Raw genomic sequence first — 22,335 nt, forward strand, 5'->3', positions numbered from 1 at the left:
AGAGTGAGATACCCTCAGGGGACTCCTGCACTTATCTGCCTGCTTCTCCTTGTCTGTCTGGCGGTCACCCAGTCCCTCTCTGCCTGCACTTTCTTAAGCTGCGGGGTGACCACCTCCTGAAACGTGCTATCCACGTAGCTCTCCGCCTCGCAGATGCACTGTAGTGATGCCAGCTGCTGCTCGAGCTCCTCCAGCTGATGACACTTCCTGCACCTGTGGTCGTCCAGGACACGGGAAGCATCCTGGAGTTCCCACATGACACAAGATGTACATTCGACGGGAGTGAGGTGCCTCAATTTATTATATTATTAACTAAACTTAACTGAATATAAACTAAAGACTTAAAAAAAACACTGATCTCGGGCCTCCGACCCCCACCTTTTTATGGGCCTCTCCTCTGCCCCACCGCCTCACCTGATCTCGGACCTCCGACTCCCACCTTTTTATGGGCCTCTCCTCTGCTCCACCGCCACACCTGATCTCGGGCCTCCGACTTGTATTTATATTAGCTATATACGGCTCATCTAAAGTTACCCAGTTTTCTCCCTGTTGTTGAGAACTCATCACGACCCTTACAGAGTGACCTGGGAGTGCCTGCAGCAAAACATCCTTTCATATTTTGAAGTTGATATAGAACTTAAGAAGGGATGGACAGTGCACTTGCATATGATTGTGAATTTTGTGACATTGTTTGATTTAAATGTTGTAATTGTCCAACAATCAAAAAGGTGACATGAGGAAAAGCTTTTTTACACAGCGAGTGGTTAGGATCTGGAATGCACTGTCCGAGGGGGTGGTGGAGGCAGATTCAATCATGGCCTTCAAAAGGGAACTGGATAAGTACTTGAAAGGAAAAAATTTGCAGGGCTACGGGGATAGGGCGGGGGAGTGGGACTAACTGGATTGCTCTTGCATAGAGCCAGCGTGGACTCGATGGGCCGAAAGGCCTCCTTCCATGCTGTAACCTTTCTATGATTCCAAGAAAATTTTGTGTAAATGGGCAGAAATTTGTTAGATCTTCTTGCATAGTTTAAAGTTAACAGGGCTGTTTTTAATGCATGGGCTTTACCGTACATCTATTATTGTACAATCTGAGTATACTAGCAGTGCAAATTACACTTTTTGATTCTTATTATGGGCAGTAACTTTTCTCTCCCCATACCCATCCATACCAGCTCACAGGCCTTGCCAATAACCTTCTGAACTGGAAGTGTGCAAAAAGGGAATGACTTTCTACTTTTAATACTCTTCCCTCTCTTGGTCTTCGCTTGATGTTTTCCCACAGCAACGAGTCTGAGATAAGGAACTCCAATGAGAGAAATGTCCCCTTTTTGGAACAAAATGCAATCCACATTAGGATGTAGAATCATGAATACTATGATTTCTGCTACCAACTGTCTAATGAAAACTTGAACTTAATTCTAAACTATCTTAATTTTAGGGGGATTATTAAGAAGTAGGCTTTCATTGCTGTGAAATGGAACACTTTTTCAACAATTTGCATCTAATCTCCAGAGCCGATACTCCCAGGTGAGGTAAAGCACTGCTTAGTTATATGGTAACACTACCTCAATTTTGCCCCAATAACGTGTCTAAATTCTGAACCACGAAGAGCATTCTACTTGTACCAATATGGCATTAAAACAAAAGTTATTCTGCATTCTGTGCCAATGCAAACCAATGTGAGAAGGTCTCCTTGAGGGGTCTATATCCTCCTGGCTTTAGTGTGCTTAGTTATCACTTGAGTTATATTGTCACTTTTCTGTTGCATATCCAAACTTGCTTTGCATTGATGCAAAAGTAGCAGTATAACTGCTGTCTCAATTTTCCATCCTTAAGATCTCCAAGTGAGTTTGCCAGTCTAATGGTTAGTGCTGAAATCTGGGCTATTTTACATAAGAACATAAAAAATAGGAGCTGGAGTAGGCCACATGGCCCCTCGAGCCTGCTCCGCCATTCAGCCAGTTCATGGCTGATCTTCAACTTCAACTCCACTTTCCTGCCCGATCCCCATATCCCTTGATCCCCCTAGAGTCCAAAAATCAATCTATCTTGGCCTTGAATATATTTAACGACTCAGCATCCACAGCCCTCTGAATGAAGAAATTCCTCCTCATCTCCGTCTTAAATGGCCGACCCCTTATCCTGCGACTATGCCCCCTAATTCTTGACTCTCCAGCCAGGAGAAACAGCCTCTCAGCATCTACTGTGTCAAGTCCCCTCAAAATCTTATATGTTTCAATGAGATCACCTCTCATTCTTCTAAACTCTAGAGAGTATAGGCCCATTCTACTCAACCTCTCCTCATAGGACAACCCTCTCATCCCAGGAATTAATCTAGTGAACCTTCATTGCATCTCCTCTAAGGCAAGTATATCCTTCCTTAGGTAAGGAGACCAAAACTGTACACAGTACTCCAGGTGAGGTCTCACCAAAGCCCTATACAACTGTAGTAAGACTTCCTTACTTTTGTACTCCAAACCCCTTGCAATAAAGGCCAACATGCCATTTGCTTTCCTAATTGCTTGCTGTACCTGCATGCTTTTATGCCGTCAAATCGATGTTACTGGAAACTGGATTGGGCTTGTCCAATGCCGGCGATGCAAACAGACTTTTGTCTCCTTAGTCTAAACTAGTTCTCAAACCAGAAGTGAAAATAGGTTCTGAATCACAGTACCATCTAGTTCTTTCCTTCTCATTATGTTTAAAATTATCTTAAAATGCCTTACAAATCTTCTGAGAGGATCCCAGATCATGTGCTCTGGCGCCAACCTATACTGTTGCAAGCAAACCCCAGTCACACCACTCCAGATAGGGCATTATTGCAGTGCAGTCAGGAAGGCTGCTGACATCATCAGGGATCCAGGCTGGTATAGACTATCTGGAACCCTCAAGGATAGAGTAGTAGACTTTTGAGATTTTTTGTTAAATCACTCCTTTTAATTATATTAGAATTTATGTAAAATCAGCTTTTTGTTAGAGAAAATTAAATAACCCTTTACTAAGTTAGGTTTACTTCTGAGAAAAGCTGAATGCTAACTGGCTGATGAAGCTATGATCTTGATCAAGGACCTTTTCTTAAAAAAAAAAGCACACATTTTGGGTTATAAATGATCTTGTTGACTGAACAGGTTGTACATAGATATTGAAGTGTGATCATCTACAAATTTGTAACAACTTCTATTTTATGCAAATAAGGGACCTCAGTATTTTTGTATGGCTGTTCTTTGCATCATTTTTTTTTGTTTAGATCCTAGCTTTTCTAAGGATCTCATCAATTGCAGTGAGATACAGAAGGCAAAGTACACCTACCCACCACCTGTCTGTTACTGTCGTTTTGGTGAGTTGGTATTATTTGACAGCATCTTTTAAACTATTATTTTCAGTCTAAAGTTATTTGTTTTGTTTGCCAGCACTTAGTTGAATTAGGAAAGATTTAAAGGCACACCTGTCTTGGTCTGATATTGTAAGAATTTTCTCATGTAATTTTCCCTCCCACTCCCTCCTAATCTGGCTGCCTTCTACACTCGTACCAAATTTTACACCTGACACCTATTAGGATGTAACATCAATGAATAATGCTCAAATTGTTGCTTAACTGCTTATCTTTTTTTTCCTTTTGTGCTGTCAGTAATTACAGTTTAATGTGCTTTGAAATGGCTAAAGTATTGCTGAAATGGCAAGATTTCACCACAGCTCAGAGCCTCACTAGGACCAAGCACAGTCGGAAATAGAGCTACAACACTGCAGACCCAATTCCTAACAAGGCTGGAAGCCTGCACCAGAGTCTTGCAATTTCAGCCCTTACACATGAAGATAACAGCTTTATTTTGTAAGCCCCTATACGTGAAGACAAAGCCTTGTTTTGTAATCTGGTAGCGTGCATGAAAATGAATACAACTGAAGTGTGTGATACAGTGAAATACTACGATAAGCAAAGCTTTGTGAAGAAGTTTAGTAAACTTATTTAGGAATTTTTTATTTTAGATTTAAATCTCCAGATGAAATATTTACTGCAAGCATACTGATGAAACATTCACTGTTAGCGTTGATTGGCTGCATTGCATGTAGGTACATTTGGAAGCCGCTATGTTAATTAGGTTAAAATGCCAGCTTTTTTCTACAAGATGAGATGGTAAACCGAGCCCTCTATGCCTCCTCAGCTGGACATAAAAGAGCCTGTAGCAAAGAAGAGAAGTTCTCATGGTGTATTGGCTATTATTTATCCCAAAACCAACACCACCAAAACAGATTATTTGGTCATTTATTTCAGTACTGTTTGTGGGACCTTGCTGTGTGCAAATTGCTGCCATATTTCCTTACATTATAGCAGTGACTACACTTCAAAAACAAAGTACTTCATTGGCTGTGAAGTACTTTGGGACCTCAGGATTGTTTGCATCCTAGCTTTTCTAAGGATCTCATCAATTGCAGTGAGACAGAACAACATTTATATAGTACCTTTTTAGAATCATAGAAGTTTACAACATGGAAACAGGCCCTTTGGCCCAACATGTCCATGTCGCCCAGTTTATACCACTAAGCTAGTCCCAATTGCCTGCAATAGAATCATAGAAGTTTATAACATGGAAAAAGGCCCTTCGGCCCATAATGCAGTAAAATGTCCCAATGTGCTTCACAGGAGTATATTCAAACAAAAATTGACACCAAGCCAAAGAAGGAGACATTAGGAAAAGTAACCAAAAGTTTGGCCAAAGAGGAAGTTTTTAAGAAGTGTCTTAAAGGAGAGGAGAGAGGTGGAGAGATTTAGAGGGAGTTCCCTCCTAGAAAAGGTAAAGTGCACTTATCCACCACCAGTCAGAAGATACTGTAGTTTTGGTGAGTTGGTGTATTATTTGACAGCATCTTTTAAACTGTTATTTTGAGCCTAAAGCCTGAGGTTGTGAAAGGTGCTGTGTAAATGCAAGTTTGTCCTTTATTTTCTTAATGAATGCAGTGACTGGAGCTCGAGAGACCTTGAGCTCTGGTCTAAATCAGTCTGTCCTCTTGGCGTTCACCATGCTGGGGAACCAGGTAATGAAGGGCTTCAACAGTCTTGTAGCTGCCCAACGGTCTGTTCCCACACAGATCTTTAGCCATACTGAGGGAGTCCCAACAGCAGGAAATGGCAGAAACTGGCACACATTATGCTTTTGACTCTCAAGGCAAAGCCTCTTCTCTTTCTCTCAAATGACTACAGAAGTGTTGCACACCTGCAAGCCCAGGATCAATATCTGTGGCACTTGTAGCTGCAGGACCACCTGTTGACCCAGCACAAGAAGGTGGTGAACTACCTCTAGTCCTAGAGATGGACACTGATGTGCAACAGGCATCCACCTGAGGATGTGAAAGGTGATACATAAACATCCTTCCTCCTCCCACTAGGGAAACACTTAGAAGGAGCACACATTCGGGAAGTAGAAGACATGCGTCATAAACTTTCACTCAGGGGAGGCACCAAAGCAAAACACAACACATACTGTAAGGGTTAATAAAAGTTGAATTTACTAATACTGTAATGTGTCTTAAGTGTACTTTCGATACGAGGCTAATTAAAATATTTGGAAATGAATACTATTGTATTCATGCATTTAATGTACACCTGGGGCTAATAAAGGCACTGATTTATTTGGCAAGTGTAATAATCACATGTGCATAGTCTGTTGGGCCTTGGGTATTTCAGGTAATTAACTAAATGTGTGTCTATTACACCCTGGTTTTATGACTTGTGCTGAGTGACTGACTCCTTGTGCAGACATGTTTTCGGTTTCCTGGTCAGGATTGTTTCTGCTGCTTGTCTGCTCTATGTCAAGGCTCCTTTACAGCGTAAAGTTGTGTAAGATACAGCAAAGAACAATAATTTTGAATACCGTTGCTGGGCTGTACTGCATGCCACCTTTTGATCCTACCTGTTACGTCTGAAGCAACACTCAAAATTCGTGCGATAATAACTAACTGCTTTTATTTCCAAACCCTCTAGAATATTCTCATCAAAGAATAACAAAAGCAATACAAGAAATACCTTGAACTGTAATTGCTAGAATGCACTTATTCCCATCTGGGTGCTATCGAGTGTTCAGTTAACTAAGTGCATGTACCATACGTTTCACTACCAAGAGGTCATTTATAGGCAGAGCTCTATTATAATTTCCTCAGCTAACATCCATAGATGGCTGATGGATGCAGCTTTAAACATTTAAGGGTAAATTTTCCATGCGCTTGCTGCTGGCAGGAGTGTACATTGGAAAATTGCAGATGTGCAGCTCATGATTTTCAGTCTATTAATTTTAACTTGTCGATCTCCTGTGGCATTGCACATGGGAATCAAAATCAAGTATAGTGCTTCAGGTAGAGTTGGGTTAGAGGCTGCACATAATTGAACTATGACGTGCAGACCTAATTCAGTCCTCATTTTAAAGTCATACATTCTGTGTATTTCCACTGTAAATTCCTGTCTCCATATTTGTAATGGAAATTGCCTAAGCAAACTTGTCACACTGTAATTATACCCTCCCGCCAGTGGTGATACTACAGTGAATATTAACTTCACTGAAGCATTTAAAAGGGATATTAAAGGGGATTGAATTTTTTGAGGAGGTAACAAGGTGGGTCGATGAGGGTAGTGCGTTTGATGTAGTCTACATGGATTTTAGCAAAGCTTTTGACAAGGTCTCACGTGGCGGACTGATCAGAAAAGTAAAAGCCTATGGGATCCAAGGGAAAGTGGCAAGTTGGATCCAAAATTGGCTCATTGGCGGGCAGCTAAGGGTAATGATTGACGGGTGTTTTTGTGACTGGAAGGCTGTTTCTAGTGGTGTTCCATAAGGTTCAATACTAGGTCCCTTGCTTTTTGTGATATATATTAATGATTTAGACCTAAATGTAAGGGGCATAATTAAGTTTGCAGATGATACAAAAATTGGCTGTGTGATTGACAGTGTGGAGGAAAGCTGTAGACTGCAGGAAGATATCAATGGACTGGTCAGGTGGGCAGAAAAATGGCAAATGGAATTCAATCCTGGAGAAGTGTGAGGTAATGCATTTGGGGAGGGCAAACAAGGCAAGGGAATACACAATAAATGGGAGGATACTGAGAAGTGTAGAGGAACAGAGGGACCTTGGAGTGCATGTGCACAGATCCTTGAAGGTAGCAGGACACTAGATAAGGTGGTTAAGAAGGCATACGGGATATTTTCCTTTATTAGCCGAGGGATAGAACATTAACCTGTTAAGGTAGAACTGTACACAACACTAGTTAGGCCACAGCTTTGAGTACTGCATACAGTTCTGGTCACCGCATTACAGGAAAGATGTGATTGTACAAGAGAGGGTGCAGAGGAGATTTACGAGGTTGTTGCCAGGGCTGGAGAATTTTAGCTATGAGGAAAGATTGGATACGCTGGTGTTATTTTCCTTGGAACAGAGGAGGCTGAGGGTTGATTTAATTGAGGTGTATAAAATCATGAGGTGCCTAGATAGTGGATAGGAAGGACCTATTTTCGTTAGCAGAGGGGTCAGTGACCAGGAGGCATAGATTTAAAGTCATTGGTAGAAGGATTAGAGGGGAGCTGAGGAGAATTTTTTTCACCCAGAAGGTGGTGGGGGTCTGGAACTCACTGCCTGAAAGCATGGTAGAGGCAGAAACCCTCAACTCATTTAAAAAGTACTTAGATGTACACTTGAAGTGCTGTAACCTACCGGGCTACGGACCAAGTGCAGGAAAGTGGGTTTAAGCTGGACAGCTCTTTTTCGACCGGCACTGACACAATGGGCCAAATGGCTTCCTTCTGTGCCGTAACTTTCTATGATTCTATGAACTGATTCCTCATTTGGCAGAGAATAGCAGGAGTTTTATCATCTTGGAAGTCTTGCTTGTGGTTAGTCACTTCCCGTGGGAAATTAAGTATGTTGCATACTGTCTATTGTTGGATAAATTACTAGAGAGTGCATGGTATTTATTCCTATTTATTACTGCTGTTTTAGACTGAGGTTACAGATTGTCCTTTTAATTTTGTCATCTGAATTCTAATGCTTGGACACAGTGAAATGCATCATCAGAACCTGATTTGCAAACTTTGCCAATATAGTTAATTATGAAGCTATGTGCTGAAGTCAACTGCCTATCTAATACATTGCTTGTAAGGCAGAAAATAGATGACATTGGATTGGATAATGTCACTTCTGAGGGTGCATATGCTAGCTTCCCATCAAACCAGTTTGGAGCACTTCTACTGCAGGAGATGTGATTTATCCACTCTGGCTACTACAAACCACTTGAGATGTTCCAGATGTTGCACATTTGGCCAAATCGGCAGGGAGGATGGAAGCAGTTGACCAAATGATCTGATATATAGTCAAAGAAAATACTTTTTATCGCACTGAAATGCTGGTGCCATTACTTCTGGTAATAACTACCTTTATTTCAAAGGGAAATCTATTGAAGATTTCTTCACTGTTCATGACAGCCCAAACATTTAACATTGTCTTGGGTAATTCTGATTTGCAGACAGTAAAAAGATGGATTTTACAAATTGCCAAGTCTGTGGTGCAGAAAGTGTATATAATGATCCGGCATGCAGTCAGTTGTCATGGAAATACATCTTTGATTTTGAAAGCCATTGGGCTAGTTTTAAGCACATTAACACAATGACTACACTTTCAAGTTTGCTATGAGGCTAGTTTAAAATTTTCTAGATCTGTGACTAATTGGATAATATATATATATTAATCAACACATTTTAATGATACAGCTTTACTGCATGCTCCTTGCTTTCAGTTTGCATTTGGCAGGTCAGCAAAGGTGTTTTAGCTGCAGAGTAAAAACCAGTTTCAAAGAGGAAATTTTGCACTTGCTACAGCTATTTGTAGATATTACTCAGCAAGATAATTGCTTTTTGTCCTCATATACTGTTGGAAAGCTGAGAACCTGCAGATTAGCTGATTCCCCCTTTTTCCTCAGTGGAGTAAAGGATGTCCATCAATGCAGATTTCTACTGTTTAATCAGAACTATTTTTATGCATCTGACAAAACAAGCTCTCCCAATGTTTCTGGACTCCCATATTTTTACACCAATAGTTTTAAGCACTTAATGAAGGTGGGACAAAGAGTGTCTAAGAAAGGAGAAATTATTTTTCCTTTTTATCACCTCTCTCAATTTGTTCACTTTCTGTTACCACCAAAAGCAGCTAAAAATAAAACTAGAGGTAAAATGGCAGCAAGGACCGCCATCTTTTTGCTTATCTGCTTTGAGTATAAATTGCAGCAGTGAAAAAGTGGCTTCACCTCTGGAAGAGCAGAGATTGAATTTTTGCAACTGCGTTTCTGTTTAGACTTTCAAAAGCTTCTGATGAGGCAGTTAAGGAAAAGGTGATGGTGAATGGGTATTTCTCCTTTGCATTTTGGTACAACAATCTCCACAAAGTGTGATAATGTATTAAATTATCATAATGAGTAGAGAAAGTAACATGAGAAATGAGAGATACGACTGGGAATGTCAAAGAAAAATGTGGGTAGAAAAATAACTTGAAGCAAAAAAACAGACCATTTTAGAAAAGGATGCACGGTCAAAAATGAATGGCCCCGGAATGTGCTCTGAGCGGCGAACAAATGGCGCCCGCCCCTCTTTAGATTTAAGCTTGCCCACAAATGATCCAGAGGCTTTAGTGCGGGAACGTCCTCTAATGCTGAGCTGCAAAAAGTGCAGCGTCCTCTCCTGGACATCTGTGAGCTGTGTGAGCGGGAAAGGACTTCTCTGTCCCCTTAACCAATCAGATTGAAGCATCCTTGACCAGCCGCGCAGTCAGAACCAGAAAATCAGTTAGAGAAACTGAAGTAAAGAGACAGTAAGAAATATTGAATTAAAAGACAGAGATGAAAGACAAAAATATAAAATAAAAATTAAACTTTTGAAAAAAATCTCCAACAATTAAAATCGGAAGGAATGAGACTCCACATTTTTAAAAGTTAATTTTCGGTGCCAGGCAGGTTGTTTGGCAGCCATTAAGACTTACACGCCGCTAAAAATTAGTTTACACCTTAAAAAAAACCAGCGTACCTTTTTCTGTGTAGATTAGTTTGTTTCCAGTTGGGCAGTGCAGCAACTTTGTGTTGGTCCATTCGTTTCACCAGCGCGCTGTCCTTCCTGCGCAGCTTTCAAACGAGCAGGGGATCTCGTAGAACATCTTCCAGATCTGGGCGTTTGACTGTGCATGCGCGCTTGCCGGAAGTTGCTCTTCCATTTGCCCTTAATTAACAGTGAGACCTGTTCAGTTATTTTTGGAGCAAATTCCAGGCTAATATGTTCCTTTTTTTTAGTGTTTACTAAAATTTAAATTGTAATCCAATGCACATTCCAGGAATCAGTTGTGAAACTCTTGTTTTTCAGCATTGTACAAAAGTTTGACAATGATCATTAAGTTTATTTTTTTTCAACCCATGTAAAGAGCAATAGATGAGAAGCAAAGTAACATAAATTATTCTCAAACACATTTAGCAATAATATGTTAAAGCAATTAATTGCATGGTGCCATAATGGACAATGAAGCTTTTGAGTGGTAATGAATTCACTAGGATTAACAACACATAAACTGCTAATGCCAGCAAAGGTTAAGTTTTTGTTTACTGTAATCACTCTAGGAACCCGTATGTTACTACTGCTTTTTAAAATGAAAAAACAGCAGTTCAGTAACAACAGCTGCTGTAGAGCTAGAAACAAGCTGAGTATGCAGAAAATCAACCTCAGGCTGTGATTGAGATTGAGAGAGTTTGATTGCTTCAGACCTCTTTAGATCAGTGTGATTTGTTTCTCTTACAAAATTATTTTTGTAACTTTTTTTTAAATTTTTAGACCTATATAGTGGCAGGTTTTCATTTAAAACTTGATGTTTGTGAATGCAATCATCTTCAGCCTTAATTTAAGCACAGCACTGGATGAGGACAATGGGACAATTAGATGTTATCTGATATCAGTCAATGCAGACTTGGGGCTAACTCCCCTCCCTGGTACTAAATAACAGGTAGTTCAGGCTGGCGGCCCCCCTCCTTGCAACCATTATCTCCTTCTTGCCACAAATTCTTCTCAGAGCTTCATATGGGCCAAAGGAGCCCCTACCATTGTATGCCTGGAGCTCCACACTGTGAAGGATAACTGTTCAGGTATACACCACAAGCTTAAGCTAGTTTGGGACTTGCTGTCATTGAAGAGAGATGAGAAAAGCTTTTGCTGCTCTGTTTGGTGCTAAAGAACAAGTTTGAGCTACATTTCTAGTCATTTCGGCTTTCTGTAATTCCTGCCTAGCCTCTAGCAGTAGCTGAAACTATAACAAAGTAGGATTCTGCCTCTACTGAATCAGGCAATTAAAAATAGTTGGATAGTTTTTAAAGGACTTGATATGTAGTGTCATGCAGATGCACCAAGCGGCCTCAATTTCCCCAATAGGTTGTATTGTAGTCTGTTATTTAACATTTAATCCTGTAGACTCTGGTGTAGCTGGCTAAGGGAAGAACAGTGGAATGTTAAGTGACAGTGGAATGTTAAGTGACTAACCTCAATAAAAACAGTGCTTTGCACATGTGTGAACAGCTTGAGTTTAGATGTTCAGCATTTAGTAAACATTAACTAAGTGGTAAAATAAAAATGCTCTATGGTCTTGTTTAAAGATGAAAAAAGTGAATGACACAAAGGATGTAGTTTAGCAAAAATGACCAACTGAAGTTCCAAATGTCAAAACAAAAATTATTAACTTCACTTTGTGCTGCTGGGGAGAGTCCAGCTGTGGACATTTGTTTTACAGACAGAAGTACTGCTCCTCCTTCATCCCAATGGGGGGAAGCTTACTATTTGTAGCAAAATGATAAATGAAGAAAGAGTTCACAATTTTTCTATGAATAGTGAACAGAGGAAATCTTCTCTTGAGATGTGCTGGAAAAATTCTTCTGTCCTACGTATTACCGTGATTGGAAGAAACCCACTCAGAAACTGTTATATTCTGGTATTTTGAAGTCAGTTCAGAAATAATGACTCTATTTTCGTGTAACCAGATGTTTTTGTAAATTAGTAAACTGCAATCTATAGCACTGGTTATTCCTTTCTAGCAACTTGATAATGTTACAGTATTTTTTGTGCTGCTTTCTTGTTTTTGTCTCTGGTCTAGTTAACATAATCTACATTCAAACCATTTTCCATTTAAGAGGAAACCATCCTGTCCTGATGCATGATGTATGGATGTGGACATTGGGCTCTTCTGTGATACACCCAATGTTGCAGAATATAGTAATAACACAACCTGTTCTATTTGTTTTTGTTCTGTAGTGTTTAGGGTGTTACTATATATAAATATTCACTTCTTCATAAGGATTCAAACTAACTTGCTGAAAGACAATAAAATATTGTTCTCTACATATGGGTGAACTTAGTGACCTTGGAAGATCCTGGTTGTATGCTGTGTGGAAAAGTAAATAAGGTTTGTTTAGAATATTTCATAAGCAGCTGTGTTTCCTGAAAGTGCACAGGGCTTTCAGATCTGTTAAGGAACTCTTTGAAAAGCTTATATTAGTTACGACTGCTGAATCCTTTTTCAGACAGCCTGCCAGTTCACAGAAATTCCAGTTCACCAAATGGTGACCTCCATGTTATGTAAGCAAAAGATAGGTAGAAGTAGCTTTTGTAGTTTTGAAAAAAAATTATTCAACTTTAAACATGTTAAGTATTTTTATAATGAATAATACTGATAATATCACATGGTCAGGTAGAATCTGAAAACTCGTACTTAATTTAGTATTTTTAAAGGACAATTTATATGATTGCTTACTAGTCTTGCAACAACATCTCTGATTTCACAGCTAATAACTTGTTTATGGTACAAAACAAGTGTCTTATTTGTGTGTACAAAGGTGTTGGCATCTTAGAGGTAATCTTATCCGAAATATTGAACATTCAGGGGTGTGCTGCCCATGATTTTCAGGCTACTAAGTTATTGCAGAAAATATTGGACAGTGAGTGCTGATGTTGGGCAAGGCTCCAAACCAGGAGCATGGGCTCATAAAATGGTCCCTCTAGCGTGTGTTGCCTGCTAAACCAGATAGTTTTCAAAACCCCCAGTGTGATGCCACTCATCTCAAAGTTGGCTTGAGACCAGGGCCAATCAGAGGCATGTGGAGTCCAGGCAGTGTAAGCTGGCAGGTGGACTCCACTGGCAAACCCCATGTACTCTTACTGTTGGACAGGATGTAGTGAAAATTCATTTGCTTTTTTCATCCTCCTAAATTATAGAAACATTCTATGATATAAACAGTGTGATTTAATGGAAAAGCAGGAGAACTAATTGTCCAATTTGTCTGAATTTACATACAAATTAAACAGCTGTTTTTAGCCATTAATGTGGTTATAATATTTCAGTCTGTTGGTAGCCTAACACTTGAATTTGACTGCTGTGGCTGTGAAGAATTTTTGTCCATTTTATCTTTCCTTAATCACTTTTTTTAAATCCCTGCTCTAGGCTCCCTGCAGCATGCATTATTCACTGGCATAGATGGCCAGTTAATTCATTCTGTAAACAGCTGCTGGGTGTAGAGTGTCCTTTGTCAACTCTCACTTTTTAAAAAAAACTTTGTTCTTGTAGGATAGCACGTAGCTTTCATTCTGCACCTGAGTTACCATGCCATTCAGACTGATAAGGCTGCTTAGAGGTCCTTATGAGAAAATAGAGGGGAGGAAAAAAGGGTACATATTTTACACAAGATTATGTTAAATTTTACACACATTAGTTTATTCAGATTGCTGAAGATTTCGAAACAAATGTTAACTTGGCTTAGGAAACCTTTTGTTCAGCCCTCAAATACAGGTTCCAAACTGTGCATCTCCATTATAACAAAATTAACAATACTAAATGTCAACCGATTTGAAGTAAATCAATTTGCTCAGAGCTATGACAAAGAAATGTGACCTTTCAGGGAATGACAGTATTATAAGTGTTAGCAGCTACAAAGATCAGCAAAACCTAAAATGGCATCTGTGCAGGTAGTGCTCACTTTTAAGTTGTTGAATGTGTGAATGACACTGCATTAATGTTTCTTTTAACCAACTGCATGGGTTAATTTATGGGCTATAAAATGAGTGTCCCAAATTTGGCACGAAGTTAGCATGCAGCAAGACCTGGACAACATCCAGGCTTGGGCTCATAAGTGGCAAGTAACATTCGTGCCAGACAAGTGCCAGGCAATGACCATCTCCAACAAGAGAGAGTCCAACCACCTCCCCTTGACATTCAACGGCATTACCATAGCTGAATCCCCCACCATCAACATCCTGGGGTCACCATTGACAAGAAACTTAACTGGACCAGCCATATAAATACTGTGGCTACAAGAGCAGGTCAGAGGCTGGGTATTCTGTGGCGAGTGACTCACCTCCTGACTCCCCTAAGCCTTTCCACCATCTACAAGGCACAAGTCAGGAGTGTGATGGAATACACAAGGGTCAAAATCCTGGAATTCCTTTCCTAACAGCACTGTGGGAGAACCTTCACCAGACGGACTGCAGCGGTTCAAGAAGGCGGCTCACTGCCACCTTCTCGAGGGCAATTAGGGATGAGCAATAAATGCCGGCCTCGCCAGCGACGCCCACATCCCATGAACGAATAAAAAAAAATCTCACTTAACCCACAAAATGGCTGGTGTACAGAATGGGGAAAATGTCATTCTGATGCAGTGGAGGGTGCTGTTTCAGGTTGAGGTTGAGGCACATTGTTCAGGCAGAGTAGAGGGGGCTTTACTCTGGAACTAAATATGCTATATGTGACTTGGGAGTGCCCTCCAGCACTATAGCATTCACCTTGGTGAGTGCAAAAAAGATAAGAAAAGAGATTTTTTATACACTTCTGGAAGCTGAGCAAAGAATAAGTTCAATTTATCCATTCCATTCTTTGTCTTTAAGCGTAAATGGATTACCTACAGTTTCTGGTGCATCAGCTTTTGTGTATTTGCACATAAAAGCAACAACAAAAGCAATCTTTCACTTCCTCCATAATTATAAATAATGAACCTGTCCTTAATGGGGTACAGTCAATAGCCTAGTGGTTATGGTACTGGACTAGTGAATTCAAATCTCACCATAATAAGGTGGGAAATCGAATTCAATAAATTTGGGAATTTGTGAGGCAGCACCAGGTGAAATGACCACGAAAGCTGCCAAATTTAAAAACCCAACTGGTTCACTAATATCCCTCAGGGAAGTGACCTGCCACACCTACCTAGTCTAGCATTCATGTAACTCCAGTCCCTAGTTACCCTGAGGGCATTGGTTGGCTCTCAATGCCCTCTGGGTAACTAGGGATGGGCAATAAATATTGCCTTGCCAGTGTTGCTCACATCCCACAACTATAAAAAGAAGTAATTTGCAACCTTTAATGCCATGCAATGGAATGTTCATAATTGTATGTATTAAAGTAAAAGACTGGATGTTCAGAACCCCTTTATGGAATTTTTATTTCCTTCCATGAACTTAAAAAAAAAATACAACAGAATGCGGAAAATGGTTTTATTTCCCTTTGCTCCTAAATCCCAGTGTTCTAAAGACATCTCTTCAGTTTCCTACTATCCGAAATTACAAGAATATTTTAATTCAGTGTTACACAGATTGTAATAACTCCAGGGTACGATCTGTCTTGAACATCCATAATAAAACCTAGAGTGATTTTGCACTCCTAATTGTCAGCTCATGAGTGACATAAGTGGAGGGCCAGAAATAAGTCGAAGGTGAGAGGTGCATACCTTGTAAGGAGAGTTGGGAGAGGGGTAAAAAATTACGTTGGAGGGAAACAGTCTCATAACATACTAGCTTTAATGGTGTTAGTGTTAAAATTTGGGCTTGATCCCAAACACATCCAACATGCACTCCTACACCTCTCATTAACCCAACCTGGAGTGTATAATGTGCCTCAGGACAAATAATCTAGCCTTTTGCCACTGAGCTATGCTGGATAAAGTATGGATTGCCAACCATCTGTTCCTGACCTCTCGGCTAAGTGGAATAGCACCATGCTGACAGACTGTATATTTCAGATTGAACTATGATTTATATATTACAAGAAATAAATAAGCAAAAGCTAGTTAAATCAGCAGGTAGATTTAGGAATGCAATACTTAACTTTCATCAGTATATTAAATGATTTTCTGAGTCCATCATTACAAACATTTTGGATTTTTCTTTATTCGTTCATGGGATGTGGGTGTCGCTGGCAAGGCCAGCATTTATTGCCCATCCCTAATTGCCCTTGAGAAGGTGGTGGTGAGCCGCCTTCTTGAACCGCTGCAGTCCGTGTGGTGAAGGTTCTCCCACAGTGCTGTTAGGTCGGGAGTTCCAGGATTTTGACCCAACAATGATGAAGGAATGGCGATATATTTCCAAGTCGGGATGGTGTGTGACTTGGAGGGGAACGTGCAGGTGGTGTTGTTCCCACGTGTTTGCTGCCCTTGTCCTTCTAGGTGGTAGAGGTCGCGGGTTTGGGAGGTGCTGTCAAAGAAGCCTTGGCGAGTTGCTGCAGTGCATCCTGTGGATGGTACACACTGCAGCCACGGTGCACCGGTGGTGAAGGGAGTGAATGTTTAGGGTGGTGGATGGGGTGCCAATCAAGCGGGCTGCTTTGTGCTAGATGGTGTCAAGCTTCTTGAGTGTTGTTGGAGCTGCACTCATCCAGGCAAATGGAGAGTATTCCATCACACTCCTGACTTGTGTCTTGTAGATGGTGGAAAGGCTTTGGGGAGTCAGGAGGTGAGTCACTCGCCGCAGAATACCCAGCCTCTGACCTGCTCTTATAGCCACAGTATTTATATGGCTGGTCCAGTTAAGTTTCTGGTCAATGGTGACCCCCAGGATGTTACTGGTGGGGGATTTGGCGATGGTAATGCCGTTGACTGTCAAGGGGAGGTGGTTAGACTCTCTTGTTGGAGATGGTCATTGCCTGGCACTTGTCTGGCACGAATGTTACTTGCCACTTATGAGCCCAAGCCTGGATGTTGTCCAGGTCTTACTGCTTGCGGGCATGGACTGCTTCATTATCTGAGGGGTTGTGAATGGAACTGAACACTGTGCAATCATCAGCGAATATCCCCATTTCTGACCTTATGATGGAGGGAAGGTCATTGATGAAATAGCTGAAGATGGTTGGGCCTAAGACACTGCCCTGAGGGACTCCTGCAGCAATGTCCTGGGGCTGAGATGATTGGCCTCCAACAACCACTACCATCTTCCTTTGTGCTAGGTATGACTCCAGCCACTGGGGAGTTTTCCCCCTGATTCCCATTGACTTGAATTTTACTAGGGCTCCTTGGTGCCACACTCGGTCAAATGCTGCCTTGATATCAAGGGCAGTCACTCTCACCTCACCTCTAGAATTTAGCTCTTATGTCCATGATTGGACCAAGGCTGTAATGAGGTCTGGAGCTGAGTGGTCCTGGCGGAACCCAAACTGGGCATTGGTGAACAGGTTATTGGTGAGTAAGTGCCATAATACTAATACTAAGAGTCCATCTTTTCAGGGAGTATCAAATTATGCAAAACTTGAGCTCTTGACATCACAGGACTCTTCTTATCACAGTGAAGTGAGCTGAAGATGATTAGTAACCTTAAGGCCATTTACAACAAAATATATTTTTCATGTCATGTAATTTTGATACAATAACAACTTCCCTAGTAAGATATCCTCTGATGGGACATCAATTGCCGTGATAACACTGCCCCTTTCTTGCAATGACAATTCACCAAACCTGATGCAGGTCTGTCTTCAGGTGATTAATATTAAGAGAATGGTCATCCTTTGAAGCTAGCACCTATACTCCAGATAGGTCCTATATGTTCACCTCTTTTTGTAGATAAATGGACAAAGGAAACCTTAACGGAATCAGCAGTTAATAGAAACCGGTTTGAATTTGCCAACTTTGACCCTGCTAAAATTTGAATGGAAAGAGATAACATATAAATAATGGCCACAGATTTAGTAGGAACTCACTTACAGATTCTTTCCTTTATAAACCTATATCAATATCATGATTATCTTTGGGATGAATGTCATTATTATGGATAATACTAACAGCTTCTGTTGGCATGGAAAGATCTAAACGCTTGAATAAAACCACTTTTGCCAGATTTATAGGGTGTATTTTAAAAACAAAACTATACTTTGATTTCTGAGATCAGATGGTGGTTATAAACTAAATGAGTTTTGTGTTTTCAATTTATGACATTCAAGCCTTTGATTTAGATTACTACTTTATAATTAATTTTAATTAATCTCAGTGATTTACCTAAATACAAATCCAGAGTGGCTTTTTTTTTGAATATGGTAGCGGAACACCCATCTTTTCTCATCGGTGCACCTCTATGCACAAGATAGGACACTTCCATAATTCCATGGGGGAAGATCACCAAAGACACCAAGGGGTAGAAATCCATCTTGTCGATAACGTTAAACTTACAATATCGCAACGGCTGCCCGTTATACGCCTCGCCTGATATTTATTTCTACTGAAGTCGATTGAATTAAATATCGGGCGGGCGTATAACAGGTGGCCGATACGACACCGCTTGTTTTGCACTACTAGTCAAGACAAATTTCTACCCCCATCCCTTTAAGAAAACAGCATCCTGGCTGGCCAGGTGATTGCCCCATTGCTAAATAAAAGACTTGATTCTGGCATTGGCACTCGTAGACCTTTCTCTTTCCTTATCAACAGTAGAGTTCTCCCTCTGGCGTGGGAGATCACACTAGAAAGCTTCTAATTATATATTGTTTTTTGGTGCATAAAACCAAATCAAAATTTTCCATCATTATAAAGTGAAAGCTGCTTTGAAATTAGAATTTGTACTTTCAGCCTGAAAGCCTTCACATTCGTTTTCTCCACTGTTGCAACCTACTTCCATCAGACCGATGCTGTTCATTCTCTGCTGGAACTGCCAGATGACACCAGCTACTAGCTTTAAAATTTGTGTTGGTTGCCATGGATCTTTCGCACTAAAGGCACTGATCTTTGCTGTCATTAGATGATTTTTTGAATTATGAAGTTTTCCACAGGTTTAGCACACAGTTGTTGAAAGGCAATTCCAGCTGCAGAAATGTTGAAGCTTGGTTTCTTCCTGAAGCAGAGACACTTCATAATTCACAGTGTTCGAATTAAGGAAGAAAAACTAGCAGTATTTGAATTTCTAAAGGCAAATCTCACCTCTCAATTATTTAATAGGTAAATGCATCGATGTGGTACTGAGTCATACACACTAGGAAGTTCCACGGTTCGATACTTGCCCAGTATTGAGTTAGGTGTCAGCTGTGGCTCAGTGGTAGAACCCTCGCCTCTGAGTCAGAAAGTTATGGGTTTTTGTCCCACTCCAGAGACCTGAGCACATAATCTGGGCTGACACTTCAGTGAGAGTGCTGCACTGTTGGAGGTACCATCTTTCGGATGAGACGTTAACCCTAGGCCTTGTCTACTCTCTCAGGTGGATGTGAAAGATCCATGACACCATTGCAAGAAGAGCAGGGGAGTTTTCCACATTGTCCTGGCCAATATTCATCCCTCACTCAACATCACTTTTTAAAAAAAACAGGTTATCTGGTAATTTATTTCATTGCTGTTTGTGGGCCTTTGTTGTGTGCAGATTGGCTGCTGTGTTTCTCTACATTACAACAGTGACTACACTTCAAAATAATTCATTGGCTGTAGAGCACTTTAGGACGTCCTGGGTTAGTGAAAGGAGCTATATAAATGCAAGTCTTTTTTTTTCTCAGCTAGGAGAATTTACAATGTTCATCTGGCATAACAAAAATCAATTAAGGTTCCCATTCCTAATTGCTGTCTGATGATCTCTACTGGAAAGTGGCCATTCATGGTCAGGTTTGGGTTAACCTGTGATGCCCCAAGATTGAAGAACCCACCAACATTTGCTGTCTAGACACGGACATGAAACAATGACCACTTGGGTGAGATACCAGACATCTACTGTTGTGTATGGAACTGTATCTTACCATGAATCGCTGCTATCAGAAGAGGAGAAAATTGGGTGGGGAGAATGCCTTTCAGGAACAGAAATAGTCATGGTATATTCAATGGGTTGATGTACAATAATATACAAATACTTGAACATAATTTAATACATTTTTAGTGAGGAGTGGCATAGCTAAATCTTTTTTTTAAAGTTAGGTTCTGTGAGTAATCGAAGCGAATACGAAGCTTAGCTTACTAAAAAAAAATTCTAATGATGACTCAACTCACAGGCATGAGCTTGTAAACAAAAGTACCTTTATTAAATGGGAACATATTCCCAGCCATGAGCATTGCTTTCAATGGAGGGATTGTATGTATTGCATTATTGCATATATGTGTTGAGTAACTATCAAATGAGTTTCATCACACGGTTACGAATATGGGATTAGACTTAGTGCAATTCACAGATCGAACCAGTTGAGTTACCTCATCGTGGGCTTTTTAATTAAAGGATAAGATATATCAAAACTCATTTTAGCACAATGCTGAAACTTTAATTAGATACAGGTGTGGAATAAATACTCAGTTCATCGTTTGTCTTTTGTCATTTTTGGTTCCTTGATCTTGAATGTCAAGCATGCTGATATTAATCCCTGTTGAAGCAGAATTAAAAGCATTATGGTAAGATTTATTTTTGGTGTAGCCTACGTAGGTCATACTGTACCCTTTTTAATTTTTCCCCAATATTCTCCCCTCTCATAATCTATTTGACATATTCTCCTGAAGGCATTGAGCTAATACTGAATATGGTTCCACAGGCACTGGTAGACTTCTAGTACTTCACCCGAGCGGCCATTCTTTGTATCTGAGCCTAGACAGTGATGCCTAGATTGTCCAACATGGACACAATTAAGACCCAAATGGCTTTTGGCAGGCTTTAAAGAAACTCAAAGGGAAATGTGTTGTTTGCACCCAGTTTTCTGAAGTTGGTTTCTTTGCACAGCCTTCGGTGCAGATTTGGGTAGGAGCCAGTAGCACACTAGTGGTGGGAGTGAAAAATTGCATAGAAATGAAATTTAATGGGGTGGGAATAATTAATGGGGAATGTCTTCAAAGTAAGTCAGACTAGTGGATTATAAATATAAATTAATGAGAAGTAAATTTAAAACATATATGAAATTTACTCACATTAATAAATATTTAGAATAATGCCAAAGCAATGTAGGAGAGACAAGGGGGGAATTTTAACCCTCCAAGAACGGGTAGGTTGGGTGCGGATGGGAAGTTAAAATAACAGAAATTTGCAGCGCGAGAGCAACTCGGCTCCAACGTGGCCACTTCCTACTTTAACGGAGGCAGGTTGGGAGGGCCGGGAAACCAGCCTGCTTTCAGCATGGGTTACAAATTGAAATTTCGCTAAAATGAAGGCACGCAGCCTCCTTAAAGGATTTTACTGACCATCCAGCCTGCTGAAAGCTGGATGGTCAGTAAAATCCTTTAAGGAGGCTGCGTGCCTTCATTTTAGCGAAATTTCAATTTGTAACCCATGAAGTCCGTGTTTCCCGGGCCGCGGGGTTCCCGACAGGTTAAAGGAGGCGAGAAGGGGCGGATCCTTGAGGTAAGTGCATTTATATCACTGCTTGTGAGGCAGGAGGAGCAGGAGTGCTTCCTCCGGTCTCCCCAAACTAACCTCTTTACAGATCCTACGATGTGCGACTCCGCCGCCCCCCCCCCCCCCCCCCCCCCACCGATCTCCAGCTGCTCATCCCCAAAATCGTCACGATGTGTGGGAAACCCTTACTTCCGGGTTTCCCATCCGAAAATCCTCCCCCCTGCTCTCTTCCCAGCTCCGAGTTAATACCCAGACCAAAGACATTCACAATCCCTTTGAATGCTAAACTGAGACAGAGTGCTAGAAGGATAAACAGAATAGCCTCTTTTAGTCCATGACTGTTCTTGTAAATTGAATCAATCTTGGGACTTAAGAACACATGTTGAAGAGAGGTAAATTGAATTAACCTTCTGAGGTCTAGTGAAATTTTATTCCGCAAGTAATTCAATGAATCTGATGAATTTAAAAGTCCCACTCCACTGTGGTTCAGGAGTGTAGTTCCTTTTGTAATCAAACATTGAATTTGTTAACCAAAAGGTTATAGTTTGAAGCTTAGTTTCGATTGCCATTCAGATTACTGAGTATTGGGAGCATTTAACCATTTCTTAGCTGATTGCTGGACAGTACACTGTATGGCATTTGATCTGAAATGAGGAAGCCAGAAAAGAAGCTGGAAACTATTTATGTCCCACAGAGCTGTATTTCAGCTTGTTACATAGTATTCACAGTAGCGCTAGTGGCCTCTTAT

The 22,335-nt window shown here is 40.6% G+C and overlaps 1 protein-coding gene across 2 annotated transcripts in view; it reads left to right on the forward strand.

Annotated features, from left to right (window-relative positions):
- fam110b (family with sequence similarity 110 member B) overlaps positions 1–22,335 on the forward strand; it is a 123,147-nt gene that overhangs the window by 57,750 nt on the left and 43,062 nt on the right. Inside the window, exons 2-3 of one of the 2 annotated variants that reach the window (XM_067975695.1) lie at positions 1,442–1,530; positions 3,251–3,340. The exons of the other annotated variant lie outside the window; for it this stretch is intronic. The gene's annotated coding sequence lies outside the window, so the exon portion shown is untranslated. The remainder of the gene's footprint in view (positions 1–1,441; positions 1,531–3,250; positions 3,341–22,335) is intronic. 2 annotated transcript variants of the gene reach the window in all.

The sequence above is a fragment of the Heptranchias perlo genome, chromosome 3, assembly GCF_035084215.1.
Source record: "Heptranchias perlo isolate sHepPer1 chromosome 3, sHepPer1.hap1, whole genome shotgun sequence".
Taxonomy (NCBI): domain Eukaryota; kingdom Metazoa; phylum Chordata; class Chondrichthyes; order Hexanchiformes; family Hexanchidae; genus Heptranchias; species Heptranchias perlo.